An 18,895-nucleotide genomic window follows, 5' to 3' on the forward strand; every position below is an offset into this window, starting at 1 on the left:
TTCATCCTCCATGATGGCCTCTCTCACAATTCCAATCCACAATGGCCACCCCTCTTCTGAAAAACCATAGTGCTAAGACCATGTGTCTTAGCTCGGGCTGCTATAACAAAATAACATAGCCTGGGTCACTTAAACAACACAAGCTTATTTATCTATCATAGTTCTAGAGGCTTGGAAGTCCTAGATCAAGGTGTCAACAAATTAGGCTTCTGGTGACAGCCTCTTCTTGATTTGCAGACAATCACCTTCTTACTGTGTCCTCATGTGGTAGCTCTTCCTCTCCTTCTAAGAACACTAATTCCATGATGGGGGCTCCACCCTCATAACCTTATCTAAACCTAATTGCTTATAAAAGGCCCCATCTCCAAACACAATCACATTGGGGGGGTTCATCCTTCAACACACAAATTTCACAGAGATAGAAATATTCAATCCATAACACCATGTGACACGCCACATGACACACAGTAGAAATATAGCTGATGGTTAGCAGTTAGAAGACATCTGTCCTCCCTTCACATGGGACACTGGTAGGTAAGTTGAGAGCACTCCAGTCATAGGCTCTCAAGCTTTTTGCTAATCCCAAGTCATGGTCTACAGCAGAAACAGATATCATGCAGCAAATTGTTTGGGTTTTTTCTAATCATGTATGCATTAATAGTCTTGGCTCAAAATTTTCTCTTATTCTCAATGAATGGATTTCTCTTAAGAAATGTTTCACTGTAAAATTATTTCTTGCAAGTTCACCCTAAAGAGATTTGTTTCCAATAGTTCTCTCCTTCTCCTCATCCGTCCCACCCAATAAGCAAAAACAGCTTAGATAGATGATCGATAGATGATAGATAGATGGATAGATGATAGATAGATAGATGATAGATGATAGATAGATAGATAGATAGATAGATAGATAGATAGATAGATGATAGATGATAGATAGAGAAAGAGAGATGATAGATGATATAGATAGATGATAGATAGATGATAGATGATAGATGCTGATGACAGATGATAGATAGATGATAGATGATAGATGCTGATGACAGATGATAGATAGATGATAGATGATAGATAGATAGATGATAGATAGATGATAGATGATAGATAGATGATAGATAGATGATAGATAGATAGATAGATAGATAGATAGATAGATAGATGATAGATGATGATAGATAGATAGATGATAGATGATAGATAGATGATAGATGATAGATCGATCGATCGATAGATAATAGATAAATAGATAATAGATGATAGATAGATAGATAGATAGTCAGGACAAGTGTATGTATGAACTTATGTTGTTCTACACCGGTAGTTACAGGCATATATGATTCCAGTAGAGATATGAAAGAGCACTTTATGAAAATTATTAAAACATTCTGAAGAACTCAGATGTTTATAGGAGAAGGAGCAATCTAAAGAGATGTTCTTTTTCAGAATTCTAAAATAGCACAAAGCAGAAAATCATGACCATTTCATCTCAATAATATTGTAGTAATTTGTAGTTGAAAAATCAGCCTTTCAGTCCCCACTGGCTTATCCCCTGACTCCAGCTCTTGGCTAATACCAAAGGCACAATGGAGAATGCAACCCTCTGACCATTTCAGGACTCCATAATCACTTGGAAAAGAGCTAATCCCTGAACTCAGCTTTTAGCAGGTAAACAGAAAAAGCAATCTGTTTTAAAGGCTAAAAAACAATTATAATCTTTATGTACTTTTCTCAACTTCAGTACAATTTCATTTATAATATGCTGGAAATTTCAGTGCAAAGCGTACACTTTACAAAGTAGAAAATTGTATTTTTTATTTTCCTAGAATGCTCCTTCTATTACTAACCTCTGATTCTGTTAAACCACACTGTGATATTTTTCCTGCAATCGAGCCTATGAAAAGTATAATTCTTTAGGAATTTCATTAAGACCAGCCCATGAACTGCTTCCTGACTTTTTTCCTGCGTGGACAGTGTTCCTCTCATCTTCTCTCCTCCTGGTGCTCACATTCTGTAATGTCTGAGGAGAGAAATCAGATTTGCAATTTTCTGGGCAGTGAAGAGGGAATTTTTTTTTTTCAAATTTCTCTTTTACACATTTGTGAATTATGCTAAGTTACCCCCAGACGAGGTTTTAAAGACTTTTTTAAATTGGGACTGTAGCTATATATAAACAATTTTTGTACAGAAAAGGAAAAGAATGGTGATGGCCACTGCATTCCAATATGAAATCGAGAAACGAGGAATATATTCACTTTCTGTACTCTTGGAATAAAAATTGTGTTGCCATAGATTGTGATGATTTCGCTCATGTGTACTTTCTCCAATCTCATCAAGTTGTATATATTAAGTACGTGCAGTTTTTTGTATGTCAGTCACACCTCAATAAAGCAGTTAAAAAAAAAAAAGAATTGGACTGGCAAACTATTCATGTAATTAATCTATGCAGCACTTAAAGAGATACCATATTTCTAAAATAAACTTGTCAAAGATTTATTTAGATTTACTTTTAAATTCAAAATATTCTTAAAGCATTGTGGACTCACAATACTTTAACACGAGTCCACATTTTTGGAAATCCCCATCCCCAATTTATCTGCAATGATCCAGAGTCAAAGCCTCCCTACCTCTAAGCCAAGGCCACCTCAATGTCCTGCTCACCTCATTAAATGACAGTTTTCTCCCATGTGCCCTATTGGTTATGGTGTGTTTTCTGAGAGAAATTTAGTGACTACTCCCATACCCCACCTTCTCTGGCTACCAGCTCACAGGCTCCTCCACCCATTTAGATGGCACAAGACCTCAGAGAGGCCTCCCTCTAACAGTGTGACACCCCTATACAGCCCCTCCCTGGGTTGCTGGGGGTCTGTATGCATGTTTGCTGAGAGTTTGTACAGTCATGCTGCCTAAACCATAAGCTCAGGAACCCAGTCCTTCCAGAAACCACCCAGACACCACCGGCATCCAGCTCTTAGAGCCCTAGGAAGACTGACCCTGTGGGATGTCAGATAATCCCTCAGTGGACTGTATCCTCTCTTACATGCAAGACTACCACCTAATGCCACAAACACTGTGTCCTCTTTTGGGTTGCTGGTTGTTGCCCTGCAGCCTGGCCAGGTCATGGAAGGTGATGAGACTCTAGAGCAGGAAAGATTCCTGTCCGGTTCCCACCATCCATGTGCCATCAAAAATCTTGCTATTGCTTCTTCTTGTCAACTCAGCTCCTCTTGGCTAAATATAACTTCTCCAGTTTCCTCCTGTCTGAACTGTTTAAATGCCATACCCATTTGGGACTCAGGCCCCTTAAATCTTGACTCTACCTAATTCCCAAGCCTCATTTCTCACTACCTACCTCATCACTCTATGCTCTCATGCTCTCCTGTGGCCCCTCCTAGGTCCTCCTGTCTGCCAGATTTTTCTGCTTTCCCATACTCTCTGAGGGATTCTGTCCCTGCCCCCCTGGGGTAGCTTCATCTCATTCCTCTGTATGCATTACTTGAATCTTCACTTGACTTGGAATGTCTTTCAGGAACCCTGAGATTTGCATGGGCTCCCATGCTATAAAATTTAAAAAATCTTACATTTCCATTATAAAACTCATTTTATTAACTCAATTTCCTATTTTTTGTGTTATACTATAAACTCCATAAGAGATAGGACCAGATTTTCCTTTACTGTACTTTGATACTTAATTTAGTGCAATTATATAGTACGCCCTTCAATGTATACTTGCCAAATGAACTGAAAGTGGCAAGGATTTTATTTGTGTACCATACTGCAGGAAATCAGCTAAGATGCAAACAAAAATATCTAATATGTACCTTCATTCCTGTGGTATTTGTTATCATAGTCCTCATTTATATTCTAAGGTAGTTCTTCACACAAGAATGTTCTTCACACAAGCTGAGATATTGTTTGATGAGTTTACTCATCACATACCTCTCTGCTACCAGTACACCATGGAATACTACAAAAATTACAAATCTTTTAATATATGAAGTATGGATGTCAGGGAGCCAGAAACTCCATTATTCCCACAATCGGGATTCAAACAGGGAAGTTCTGAAAATCGTGAAATGGGGAATGAGAGAAGTCACCAACCAATCAATCTGAGAAACCATAATACAGTCAGCCACTGATAAGGAGCCATGAAGGGTAATGCAAAAATCTACAGAGAATTCCTTGGGTCTGCAGGCAGAAACTTGGGATAGGCCTGGTTGTTCAGCAGCAGGAAAGATGAGCTGGATACAGAGCACTGGGAGCTGAGGGTATGCTGGAATCTTCTGGTCTGTGAGTCTGTCACAATCATGTGACACCTTCGGAGATCAGTGGACAATACCTCACTTTGCTCTCCAGATCGCACACAAGTATTTCTTTTAATCAACTCTGCCAAAACCACTTCAAAAAGGATATTCAGGGCAACATAGTTCCAAGTTGAAAGTATAATCGTATAGCCTACCCCCTTTTATTACAGGTAAATTTCAAGGTACACACACAAAAATTAGCTTGATAATTCTAAATGAAACAAAATTACAAACTTAGGAAAACTTTAAAGAAGAGTTAACATAATAATCTTCACTGTTTAACATTGTTATAATAGACATTTAATAAAATATTTTAAGCTGTTTATCTGTGTTATCTGCTATTTCATATCAAACTACCCCAAAACTTAGTGACTTAAAACAACAGCAATAATGTACTTGCTCACAATTCTGCAGTTTGGGCAGGGCTTGGTGGAAATGTTCCAAGTGGGAAGCATGATGCTGAGAAGCTCTACTGGGGCCAGAAAATCTACTTCCAAGATGATTTACTCACAGTATTGGCTCTCAGATGGAACTCAGCCCAACGGGTGGTATTAGCCAGGACCTCAATTCTCTCACTATTTGGGCTTCCTCACAGCATGGCTGATGGGTTCCCTTAAAGGGAGAATCTGAAGTGCCAGTCCTCTGAAAAGTTTAAGCCTGCCGCTGACACAAGTGAAATCTACTACATTCTATTGATTAAAGTAGTCACAGTTCCAGCAAAGATTCAAGAGGCTGAAGAAATAGATTCTAGCCACAAATGGATTTTAGAGACAACCAGTAAACAATTGTGTAGGTACAAGTTTCCAAATCATAGTATATTGTCAACTTTACTAGGTAAGGATTAAACATATATATTATAGATATGTGGTAATTAATAGTTCTCACTTAATAATTGCTAGAAAAATTCATATGTACATTGGCCTTACAATTTCTATGCAGTTTTAAATTACTTCTTTCTGATTTTTGCTATAGTGAGAGGCAGAAATGTGAAAAGGGTAAAAGCATGGACTCTGGACAAGTCACCCAAGATTTGAAATCCAGATTTGACTTTAAACAAGTTATATGGCCTATCTGTGCCTCAGTTTCCTACTTGTAAAATGATGTTAATAGTAGTACCTATCTCATAGGCTTACTGTCAGGATTAAATAAACTATATATAAATATTTGTAAGTAAATAAGTAATATGTAAGTCATTAATAAGAATGCCTACCATACTACCAGCAGTATTTAAGCATTTGCTATCATTATTAATACTTCTTTCTATAAACCTTTCTTGAATTTGAGATAAATAATAGTATAGCATGTTTTATTAGTGAAATGCAAAGGAAAAACAATACGACAAATTTTTTTAATTGAATTAAATATCACTACATAGAGAAATATAAAAACCTCTAAGGACTGAGTTTTCTTTTCTGAGTCAAAACAGAAGTGACATGAACATACACGTATAGATGTCTACATAACATATACAGAAAGAGATAAATCTACTTAGAGTAGTGTCAATGAAATATAGAGATGTTTCATTATTTTTGGAAATCCTTGAGGTTTCCATAGTAAGACAGTGTGTTATATTATCAAATGCATTGAATCTAGTAACATACTGCCCTGGTTCAACCCAAGCTTTCACATATCCTCCTTTCTTGACTTTGACTTCAGGCCTATGATGTATGACTACTGAGTTTCCATTTCCTCACCTGTAAAGTAGGTAAAGTAATAAATCCTATTTCAGAAGTTATGAAAACAGTATAAGTTAGCAAATGTAGAGTACATAGAACACTGTCTATCAAATAGTAAACATACCAAAGCTGCTGCTGCTATTATTATTATTATTATCTTTAAGCAGCATTTGATTTATAAGAATGTAATGCAATTCAGTATTAAAACTTTCACAACAATCATGTAAAATGTGAATTCATGTAAAATTCATATTCTACTTTACTTTTTTTTTCATTTCATCCACTGCTCACATACACACACTATCAGCACATAGCAAGAAATATTTTAGCTCCATCCTTTCCTTTAAAAGGTCAAAAGCTTTAAATTTAAAAAAAGGAAATATTTTGTAAATCCAGAATATTCCAACAGTATTCATGGTTTACGATGGCACTCCACCTTTGCATGATGCTGTTTCAAAATAAAATAAGATCACTTAAAAAATGAATTTGTCAAAATGAATGTAACTCACAGTTTCATGAAGGGGGAGGAATATTCTGTGCACTGACATAAGATTAGGGCTGCAGATTTTCCTGGTTGGTGGGACAACTGTTTAGGAAATCAGGCTACAATTTCCACCTTACTGTTCTTGGAAAGTTAGAGAAAACCATACCCTATCTAAATACAGGGCAGAAATACAAAATGCTTCTAAATTATTAAATTTGGAACTTCCAAACCCTAAAGAGAAACTAATAATGGAGTTGCTAATTAAGTTGAGAAATATTGGGGCACCTGGGTGGCTCAGTCGTTAAGCGTCTGCCTTCGGCTCAGGTCATGATCCCAGGATCCCGGGATCGAGCCCTGCGTAGGGCTTCCTGCTCTGCGGGAAACCTGCTTCTCCCTCTCCCACTCCCCCTGCTTGTGTTCCCTCTCTGGTTGTCTCTGTCAAATAAATAAATAAAATCTTAAAAAAAAAAATTTTTTAAGTTGAGAAATATTTTCTACAATTGCTGGAAGTGAAATATAAGAATAGTATTGGTGACCCTAGGAAAAAAAAATCCAACAAAGCTTTGTGTATTAGTTTGCTAGGGCTGCCATAATAAAACACTGCAGACTGAGTGATTTAACAAAAATTTCTTTTCTCATATTTCTGAAGGCTTGATGTCTATGATCAAGGTGTCATCAGGTTTGGTTTCTCTTGAGGCTTCCTCTCTCCTTGGCTTGAAGATGGCTTCCTTCTCACGGTGTCCTTACATGGCCTTCCCTCAGCACATGGGCATCCCTAGTGTCTCTGTATGTCCAAATTTCCCCTTCTTAAAAGGATACCAATCATATTGGTTTAGGGCTCATCTTAACAGCCTCATTTTAATCACTTTTTTTAAGACCTTATCTGTAAATATTGTTATATTCTGAGGTATCATGGATTGGAACTTCAACATACGAATTTTGAAGGGGCACAATTCAGCCTAAAACATTATGCATTTAGATACCAAAACAATATTGTATTCCTGGAGGGATTGCAGAGATTATTGCCACCATCAAGGACTTGCAAGAAGCAGGGGTGGTGATTTCCATCACTTCTCCATTCAACCAGTCTATCTGGTCTGGGAAGAAGACAGATGGAACTAGGAGAATGACAGTGGATTATCATTAATTTAACCAAGTGGCACCTCAAATTGCAATTGCTTTAACAGATGCGGTTTCATTGCTCAAAAAATTAACACATCCCCTGGTACCTGCTATGTAGCTGTTAATCTGACAAATGTTTTTCCTCCAACACTTTTCATAAGAGTATGTCTGGAATACAGGAGATCCCTTAGGGTGTTTGTTGATATTACCATTCCCTGGGATTAAAGTCAGTGGAAAACTACAACAGCCTAATCCATACAAGACTAATAATGGACTAGACCCTTCGGGAACAAAGGTTTGGGTCACCTCACCAGGTAAAGAACCATGACCAACTGAGAAGCTTGCTGAGGACAAAAGGAATACAGAATGACTATTGGAAGAAGGTGGTTATAAATACCAGATATGACCACATAACCAATGACAGAAATGAGGACTATAATTATCACAAGTATTTCTTCCACATTTTGTTGTTTGTGTTTGAATATGTATTTGGTAATGACTAGGTTTGTGTGTGTGTATCTATATCTATATCCTATATCTATATTTATATCTTTGCTTTTTTCTCCTATCCTCTTACCATGTAGCATAAAATGTATTGACTATATCATAGTATTTATGTATCATTAACTTTATATCATAGTGTTTAAGTTACAGGATACCAAAGAGAAGAACAAACATCACCCAAAGACTTTCTGTCTTCTCTGGGGAAAGGGTTAGTTCATTTTCAGTTGTACACTGCACAGTTGTATCATGTTAGGTTGAAGTATGACCTTGTTATTGTCTTATAAGTATGGCTTAAAGAGACGCATATGGGTGCCAAATTGGCAAAGGACGAATTTGTGATGGTCCAATTTTATGTATCAATTTGGCTGGGCCACGATACCAAGATATTTAGTCAAATATACTCTGGATGTTTCTGAGGCTGTCTTTTGGATGAGATTAACATTTAAATCTGTGGATTTTGAGTAAAACAGATTGCCCTCCATAATGTATGTGGACAGCATCCAATCAGTTGAAAGCATCAATAGATCAAAGACTGGTCTCCCCTGAACAAGGAAGAATTCAGTCAGTAGGCAACCTTTAGATTTGAACCACATCCCCTCTTTCCTTGGTCTCCAGCCTACCAGCCTACCCTGAAGATTTTCAACTTATATAAAAATATATATGTATTTACACATCCTATTCATTCTGTTTCTCTGGAGAACCCTGACTAATGCAATGGTGTATGATTCCGTTTGTGAAGTTCTAGGACAGCAAAACTACTTATGATGACAAAAATGAGGACAGGTGTTGTTTTTAAAGTGGTGGGATTTGTTGAGGAAAGGGCACAGAAGGAATTTTTTTAGATGATGGAAATGATCTATGTGTTAATAGGAAGTGATTTACATAACTGTGTGTATCTGTCAAAACTGATCAAGCTGAATACTTAAGATGTGGGCATTTTATCATACATAAATTAAACCTCACTTTTTAAAAAATGAGAGAAAAAAGGTTTTGCCATTGTAGACTGCAGAAAAATATCACAGTCAGTAAAAAAAAAAACAAAAAAAAAAAACAGGTTTTTAAAGCCTTTTTAATAACATGGGAGAATGTTCATGATATAATGTTACTTATTAAAAGGCTGTACAATTATGACATGATATTACTTTTACCAAGAAAAAACTGCATGCTTCCCTATAAACATAGGAAAAAATTATCAGTAATGATCTTTGGTTGGTGGGATTATTAATTTTTATTTATAATTATCCATGTAATCCTGTTTTCCAAAAGTGAATATATATTACTTTTTTTTTAAAGATTTTATTTATTTATTTGACAGAGAGATAGAGAGAGCACAAGTAGGCAGATCAGCAGGCAGAGGGAGAGGGAGAAGCAGGCTCTCTGCAGAGCAGGGAACCCAATGTGGGGCTTGATCCCAGGACTCTGGGATCATGACCTGAGCTGAAGGCAGATGCTTAACCTACTGAGCCACCCAGGTGCCCCTATATATTACTTTTGTAATCAGAAATAAACAATGAATTTTTTAAGAGTAATATTTTACAGCATATATCCTGTTCTCACTAAAATTGCGTTGTATTAGTTTTTGATTGCTCCCATAACAAATTGCCAGAAAGTTAGGGGATTAAACCAACACTCATTTATCATCTCACACTTCTATATGTCAGAAGTCTGGGTCATCTCAGCTGGTTCTTCTGCTTTGGGTTTTACAAGGCAAAAATTAAGATGTTGACCAGCTGGGCTTTTATTGGAGGCTCTGGGAAAAAATCTACTGCCAAATTCATTCAGGTTAGCAGAATCCAGTTCTCTTTAGCTGTAAGGCTGAAGTCCTTATTTCCATGCTGGCTGCCAATTGAGAGGTGCCTTGACTCCTAGAGATGCTCTCTCATCTTTGCACATGGTCCGTGCATCTCAGAGCCAAAGACAGCACGTAGACTCCTTCTCATTCTTGGAATCTCTAGGATTTCTGTAGCTGCATCTTTTTCTTGCTTTTAAAGGTTCACATGATGAGAATGAGCCTCCACCCAGATCATCCAAGATAATTTCTGAATTTTAAAGTCCTTAACCCTAAATACGTCTGTGAAGTTTATTTTGCTAAGTAATAGAACATGTTCTCAGGTGCTAGAGTTTAGGACATGGATGTCTTTGGGGACATCCTGTCTCCCACATGCACTGTGTACTACGCTAACGACAAGTTACATTGATTGCACAACCCAGCACAAGGCTCTCCACCTAAGGGAGGTACTCAGTTGACTGGATTATGATTCTTGGATTAAAAAGAAAATTAGGTTTATTCTTACAATAATGAAAACTGCATTATACTAAAACCTTGGCAGAATTAGTCAGAAGTAAATAACTTTTATGTATATTATCTTCATGTTATTATTCTGTCAGCTTCAGTTATGGAAATCACCAAGGTACTCATTTATACTTTTTGGCATTCCTGTATTTCATTTGTACTTTCTGGTATATGGCATTTGGTATTATAGGGTACCTCTAAATTGTTAGTAAACTGCCATAATTTATTCACTTCCTTGGAAAGATACTTATTAAATGCTAAATATTTACCATGTTGATTTGCTTTTGAAGTAAGTGACAAAGATCGTGCAACCAATCAAGGAAATGGCTAACACGGGAAATAGATTCTTTTGAAGAATGTTAATATACAAAGGGACTATTTATGAAAGTGTGGGTTTAGGAGAACTTCAATGCATAAGGAATTGTGTGGTAGGCTAACGAAAGTCTCCCCCCAAAATGTCCCCGTTCTAATCCCTGGAACCTGTGAATATATTACCTTCCATGGCAGAAGGGACTTTGCAGATGTGAGTAAATTAGGAATCTTGAGATGGGGAGATTTTCTTGAATTATCCAGGTGGTTCCCATATAATCACAAGAATCTTTATAAAGCAAAGAGGGAGGCAAGGGGGTCAGAGAAGGAGACTTGATAAAAGAATCAGAGATCAGAGAGAAGATGCTGTGTTGATGGCCTTGAAGATGGAGGAAGGGACCACCATCCAAGCAAGGCAGGCAGCCTCTAGAAGCTAAAAAAGACAGGAGAATCCAGAAGGAACCAGCCCTGTCGACGCTTTGACGTTAGCCCAGTAAGACTGAGTTCTCACTTTTTTTCCTCCAGAACTTTAAAATAGTTTGTGGGGGGTTTTTTTATTGAAATATAGTTGAAATGCAATATTATATTAGTTTCAGGTGTACAACATAGTGATTCAGTATTGATACTCATTATTAAATGATCACCATGAGAAGTCTAGTTATCATTTGTCACCATACATAGTTTCACAATATTACTTATATTCCCTTTGCTGTACATCCTGTGGCTTCTTTTTTAACAATTGGATGACTGTCCTCTTAATCCCCTTCACCTATCTCAGCAATCTGCCCCCTGCCCCCCACCAGCAAGCATCAGTTTGTTCTCTGTATCTATGAGACTGTTCCTGTTATGCTTTGTTTGTTTTGCTTTTTAGATTGGTGTTTTTGGGTTTTTTTAAGCCAAAAAGTTTGTAGTAATTCCTCACAAAAAACCAGTAGGAAACCCATATGAGCAGTAACCTGGGGTAGTTAAAGTCCAACTGTAACTCTGTTTAGTAGAAAATCAAGATTTTACTGGGTGTAACCCTATACCCTGTTGACTTTTTTTCAGGGTTTTCCTGCAGAGATTTAAATAAGGCTTATTTAAAGTAGTGCCAAACAATATTCAGGGTAGTTAGAAAACATCCAAGAGTTGTCTTTGCCCCTGACAACCCCCTAAACAAAGCCCTAATCTGTCCTCACTTCTCCATTTTCATGATGAGCACCCCAGTGTCAGCCCCCAGTGCTCTTTTGCAGATAGCTTTATGTCCCCTCATCAAAATCCTACCCCTCCCTAAATTCCATTTTTTGCACAACCAAAGAGACCTATGCAGAATACACATCACATCATGTCCTGCTCCCCCTAATCCGCCATAAGGGCTAAAATTCTCCCTGGTGTTATACACTCCACCAAACATACTAACTGTGCAATTGGTCCTATTCACCCTCCACCACTCTCCTCTACCCTGTCATCTTGGCTCCTTTCCCCTGGCCCCAGAAGCCAAGGGCTCAGATCCTTTATGCTACCGCCTGTTCTTTCTGCCTGGAATATTCTGCTCTCTGACATTCCTGGGCTGTCTTCTTATCCAGTAGATCACAATTTAAATGTCACCTCTTCAGTGTTATCCTATAACTCCCATTATTCCATCACCTTATTGTAATTGTCTGCCTAGCACTTAACACCATCTGTTTGCTTATTTGTTCATTATTATCTGACCTTGTCCCTTACTAGGATGTAAGCTCAGTGGGTCCACAGGTCTTATTGGGTTGTTTTTTTATCACTGCATTCCAAGCATCTAGAGTAGTGCTGAAGACATTGTGGAAGCTCAATAGATATTCATTAAACAAATAGTTATTAATGAATGCAATAACACACACACACACACACACACAGTTTCAATCAAATCTAGCCAAGTGTGCTGGTCATTCTCCAAATCCATTCTGCACCCACTCCCTTCTGGCCTGCTCTGTCAAAGAGGCAGGTGAGCCAGGATCCCTGAGCTTTTGCAGCATGACCTGCTTCTTTCCTAGAAGACCCGATGACCCAGGTGATCTCTGGACACTTCTGGACTTCTGTGGGCTGCTGGTGGAGCAGCACAAGCAAAGGGCCACTTGAGAAAAGCCAGAAGTTGGACTCAGTTTTAGCCTACATTTACCTGTTATAAATCATCTTGGTCTTTCTCTCAGCTGACAGATGTATTTTCTCATAGCAGAGAATCTCCTTTTGATAGGAGAGAGTGGTTCTCTCCAATTCTCTGTTCATGTCTTTTGCCAATTTCTTGTAAAAATTACATCTCTGATACAAGACTTCATGTTTCTATACATGTTGGGAAATTTCTTCCCTATTTCTAAACAGTATATTTCCTCCTCAGCCAATTTTCTCTGAAGTTACGTTACATGTTTTTGATGCAGGCAGTATTTGAAGTTTTGGCAGAAGATTCTGGATCTCACTTTCAAACTGGGACATTTTCAGACTGCGGACACTTGCTTGGTTTGAACTTTTTATTTTTCCTGTAAGATCTTCATTCATTTGATGTTCTTCACACAATTTTCTGGATATTTCTTGTTTTTTCTCTTTCACACCTTTTTTTTTTTTTGAAGATTTTATTTATTCATTACACAGAGAGAGACACAGCGAGAGAGAACACAAGCAGGGGGAGTGGGAGAGGGAGAAGCAGGCTTCCCGTTGAGCAGGGAGCCCAATGTGGGGCTTGATCCCAGGACCCCGGGATCATGACCTGAGCCAAAGGCAGATGCTTAACAACTGAGCCACCCAGGAGCCCCTCTCTTTCAGGCCTTTTAAAGGACATATTTAAGTTAACATCATGAAGGAGACTCTTCAGATCTACTTCTGGCCAACAGACTGGATGGTAGCCATGTTCTGCTTTCCTCCATTTCTCTGCTTCCAGTTCCTGTCATCCATGTGATCTCTCACAGTATCAGGAAACATCTGGTCTTCAGCATGGTTTCAGCCAAGGATTTTAATTGTCTCACTTTATCATTCATGACCGTTTCACTTGTGCATTTGAATGTTCCTTCTTTTCTTCCCATGTTCTTTCTTTTCCTACACTTTTTCTTCCCTCCTGCCATTTTTTGGTTGAACAGTTCTGGACCTTGCCAAAGATGAGCATTTTCATTCAAATCTTTCTTTATTTTCTTCTGAAATTGTTCTCCATTGTTCTGTAATGCTTTGACGACGTCATTAACATCAGTCACTTGGGAAAGTTTTATGGGACTTGCTTTTCTGTCCTTTGTCAAGAAAAACTATTGTGTCTTCAGATGAAGCCTTGTTCAGAATTTTCAGTGCCACCAAACACGGAACTTGCAATATTGAAGGACTCGCCTCCACCACAGGGAACTTGAGGGCTTCAACGACTTCTCCTTCTTAAGGGGACCTGGGACTTGTCTCAAGCATTCACGCCATTATCAGTAGAGCACTTGAAAGCTGCTCCAGGACTGGCTGAAAAGACGTCTCAGTGGCAGGCAACACATCCTTCATGGCTCCAAAGGGGTCAGTTCTGCCTCCAATTGCCAGCGTCCTATAGGCCCCAAGTGACTACATGGAAACTTGTGGAGCTTTCAGTCTCTAATGTGTACAGGTGCCCCAAAACCAGGGCAATCAGTAGTTGGGCTGGGGGAGGAGGAGGCCAACCAGGTTCTAGAAAAGTGTTTCCTAACTTTGTTTGGCTCACTGTATGAATAGAAAATTATACTACCTATACAATACATCAAAGGAAGTGGAAGGGGCTGATTGCAGCCTGGAGCTCTGCCATTCTAGGTCCCACCTGGCCCTATAGCAAATAGCAAACCTAGAAGACATGAAAGCAATCCCATGCCATACCCCCTTCTGTGCACACAAAGCATAGTGGTGGGGTCACTTTCATGAGTGAGGCCCATTCTCTTGATTTCAAGTTTCCTCTGATTTTGCCTACGAAGTTCCCAAGTATCTCCCTCCTCTGAAGTCTCCTTCTCTCTTTTGTGTTTAGTCAAGGCAGTCAGGCAGGGCAGAGGATAAAGGGTGTTCCCATAGCTATCAACTAAGAAATCTGCATTGTGCCTGGGTGGTTCAGTCATTAAGCATCTGTCTCCGGTTCAGGTTATGATCCCAGGGTCTTGGGAACAAGCCCCACATCGGGCTCCCTTCTCCTGGCGGGGGCTGCTTCTCCCTCTCCCACTCCCCCTGCTTGTGTTCCCTCTCTAGCTATGTCTCTCTCTGCCAAATAAATAAATAAAATCTTTAAAAAAAAAAACAAAAAACTAAGAAACCTGGATTTTGATCATAAGAACTCAGGAGAAGTCAATTGGAAATGGCAGGGTCTTATAATCCCATGAATTTTCTGTGGAGCCAGCATGTCCCTGTTTGATCCAAGTGTTCCTGGAAGGGGGTGACTCTTCTCCTGGGGTGACACAGTGACCCAGGCTCTTGCTGTCATGTAGCCCTGCCATTTTTAGCACATGCCTCCCAAGGAAGTTCTGGGGACCATCTCCAATCCACCAATTCATCTTCAGAAGTGTACCTCCAGGGATGCCTGGGTGGCTCAGTTGGTTAAGTGTCCTACGCTTGATTTCAGTTCAGGTCATGGTCTCAGGGTCATGGGATTAAGCTCCACAAGGGGTTCCACGCTCAGTAGGGAGTCTGCTTGAGATTCTCCCTCTCCCTCTGCCCCTCCCCCTGCTCTCTCTCTCTCTCAAATAAACAAATAAATCTTAAAAAAAAAGAAGTGTACCTCCACCCTCAATTGTATTTTTTTATTCTTTATAATATGTTCCTAAAATAATGGTGTGCTCTCAATATTCCCATTTTCTTGACTCTAGGTTTATGTCTCCAAATCTGAGAAGCAGTTGCTTCTGCTGTTGGATGCCTAATATTAACTATGGAAACACTATAAATTTCCTTTAAAAGACCATGACAAAACCATGATGATTGAGCAAAGCTAAATCCATTACTTGTGAAAGAGATTTCCACTTTCAGATGTGCCAATAGTGTCTCAAAAGGGGAAATTTAAGGGGTACCTGGGTTGCTCAGTTGGTTAAGCATCAGCCTTCAGCTCAGGTCATGATCTCAGCATCCTGGGATCGAGTCCCGCCCTGCTCAGCTGGGAGTCTGTTTTTCCCACTCCCTCTGACCCTCCTCCCCCACCCGCTCCTGCAGGCCTGCTCTCTCTCTCTTGAATAAATAAAAAATCTTTTTTATAAAAAGGGTGGGGGTGGAATTTAAGATAGAACATTTGTAATGTTTGGGGTCATGGTTTTGAGTCATTTAAGGCAAGTTTTTCAGTAGAGAACCAGGATTTGGATTTGGGAAAGTTCACAGGATAGTAGTTTAAGACTTGGAGAACATAGTCAAGTGTCCTGGGTGAGTTTTGATGAGAAAACTATCACCCTCAAAAGACCACTCTTTTCCCAGATAAGCAAACTATTTGCTTGAATCATTTGGTTAACAAAAATTTTTTAAAGTAGTGATATTATTTACTGGTTTTCAGTCTGGTATTCCAACATAAGAATTTCCTGGAGCAAACCATTGCTAGGTTTACGGGTGGTCTTAGTTCTCCATTTTCATCCAAGTTAGATGTTTGAGTAGCTTCAGTCCAAACCGCTTCTCTCAAACCTCAGCTGTCCTTTCATCCATAACAATTTGTCCAATTCTCAGAGATTTCCAATTTCCTGAGTCAACTTTTCCATTGTGTATTAGATATCTCCTTTCGATAAACACCTCAGAAAAAACAAATGTGGTTCTGTAGAACAGTGACCCATACATTTCTTCTAAACAAAGGTTTGGGATTTTTTAAATGGTTCACAATTTGTTTCTTGATGATATTACTGTTACTAGAAGTCTATAATGAACCATCTTTCACAGAGAGAAAGACTTCTAATACACATATATATATACACATGTGTGTGTGTTTGTGTGCATATATTTCTAGTTTATATTGAAAGGTTGCATTTTTAAACTTACTCACTGGAGAAAATATATACAACCCCATAATATGAAATTTTATAATTGACTATTTGATTTGTTTGGAATAATTTGTGTCAGAAAAAAAAAAAAGGTGCTTTGGCTTTCTCACGAGAAAGTCCATGTGCTTTCTAGATTCCAACAGGGGTGAGATAAATCATATACACTTATCTAGCTTCGGATGTGCTGCTTCAGAAAAAAAAAATGTTAAATGTATCTTTCCCTTCAATTCAAGTAATTTTCTTTTTGGATGCATGCCATTAAAAAAAAAGGTGAGTAAAAACAGAACGTACTTGATGAAGGCAGAATATGATGCAAGCTACCAATTTTGAGTGAAATCTAATTTGAAAATGTAAAATCAGAGTAAGAGCCAAGAAAAAATCTTTTTCATTTCTTTATTTGCCCAGCAAGTTCATGATTGTGACTTTATTGAATATTTAATGCATCAACTTCACCATTTACCATAGAATACTTTGAGAGCAGTTACAGCATTTAAAGATACAAAGCATCAAGTAAGGCTATGTCGAGAAACCTTAGACGCCATGATGAGCATAAAGCAGAGATTTACCATGGATATTCTTCACCCTGACTAACCCTTTTTGAAACACTGAAAGCATCTTGTGTTTAATTATAGATTTCTAAGATTTATTTGTAACATATAGGCAAATTAATATTCTTATAGATTAAAAAAAAAAAGATACTTAGCACAGGAAAGCTTTGTGAAGTCTTCTCAGATTACATTTACTTCCAGGTAATAAGCCTTTAACTTTAGATTATTTTAGCATTTATGTATTTGGGCCAAAGCCTCTATAATATACTTACCGATGAATTGTCTTAGGGTTATTTTTCCATCATTCCTCACACATATGTTTTCTTTCTCTAGAGAGGTTGAAAATTCCTCCAGAACCGAAAGAATGTCTTCTGTGGCCCATTTTTCCTCTACACTATTATATCCCTACTTTATGAGTCATTCCTAAAGGACCAACTTTTCCCTTAAAAATCCTGAGAGAGTGAGTTCATAGATTGACATTTTACACTTTTCAAGAAGATTCTAAACACCTCACCGCCTTGTTATAGAGCAACTCTAGGGGTTCCTGCCACAGAAAAATTATCATAAATCAACACTGCAAATGCTGGTCTGTGGACGCATATAGGTGTCCATCAAAATCTTATGCAGCCTGGCAAATGGAGAAAAATAGGGAAAGAGTAGTAGATTTTCATGACTCTAAGGTCTGAAACATAAAGGGTTCTGCTTTATTCGAGGATTATGTTCATTAAGTACTGATCTTAAGCGTCACTCTCCAGTAGAGTTTAGCAACTAAGGTCTGTTCTGACTGGTCAATTAGTACGAGCACCACACCAGTCGCTTAATATTTTGAATATAACCCAGGGAATGAATTATGCTTTTATCTATGAAAAGTTCTTTCTTCCATGAAGCAGTGGCAATATTAGAGTTTAGTTATTTTCTATTTTTTTTTTTCTTTAATACGGACTTAGTCGGAAAACAACATTGACAACCCTTTCTTGGTCCTCTCTCTCAGTAGTACAAAAATAATTTTATCAACGTAAAAAGTCCAAAAGCCTGGAAGCCACACGAAATTCCTTCTTTCACCTGTTTAGGACTCTTTCTTTACAAAAGTAATGTGTTTATTGCCTAGCTTCCAAAATTTTATCACATTGTTCAGTTTTCATGCTTGCATAGAGTGTCCTAGAAACTGAATGGAAACAAAAGGTTTCAAACTCAATTTTTTTGCAAAATCCTAGATGTCTAGAATTTGACATAGGAGTCATGCCATAAAACACGATGAAACTAAGCACAGCTACTAAAAATAAAACTCCATCTATAGCTTTACACTTTATGCACCTTCTATGCATAGTACTTTAAATCTGTTATCAAAAATTCTAGCTAGTGAGATTATGTTGACACATATGCTAATTTCTGCCTTCAGATATTCATAAGCATAGCTGTGCTGGTATATTTAAGACAAAATATACTTTATTATCAGGGCATAGATTATCAGGGAATCATAAAATCTTAAAGTCATCTAGACTAACCATGTGAAGTCACAATGCCAGTATTTACTTCTCTGTCCATCTTATTTCTGCACTCATAATACTAAAATACCCACCACCTCGAATGCAAGCTGGTGCAGCCACTCTGGAAAACAGTATGGAGGTTTCTCAAAAAGTTGAAAATAGAGCTACCCTACGACCCAGCAATTGCACTACTGGGTATTTACCCCAAAGATACAAATGTAGTGATCCGAAGGGGCACCTG

This window comes from Leptonychotes weddellii, chromosome 1, assembly GCF_054177405.1.
Source record: "Leptonychotes weddellii isolate Sample4059 chromosome 1, ASM5417740v2, whole genome shotgun sequence".
NCBI classification, from domain to species: domain Eukaryota; kingdom Metazoa; phylum Chordata; class Mammalia; order Carnivora; family Phocidae; genus Leptonychotes; species Leptonychotes weddellii.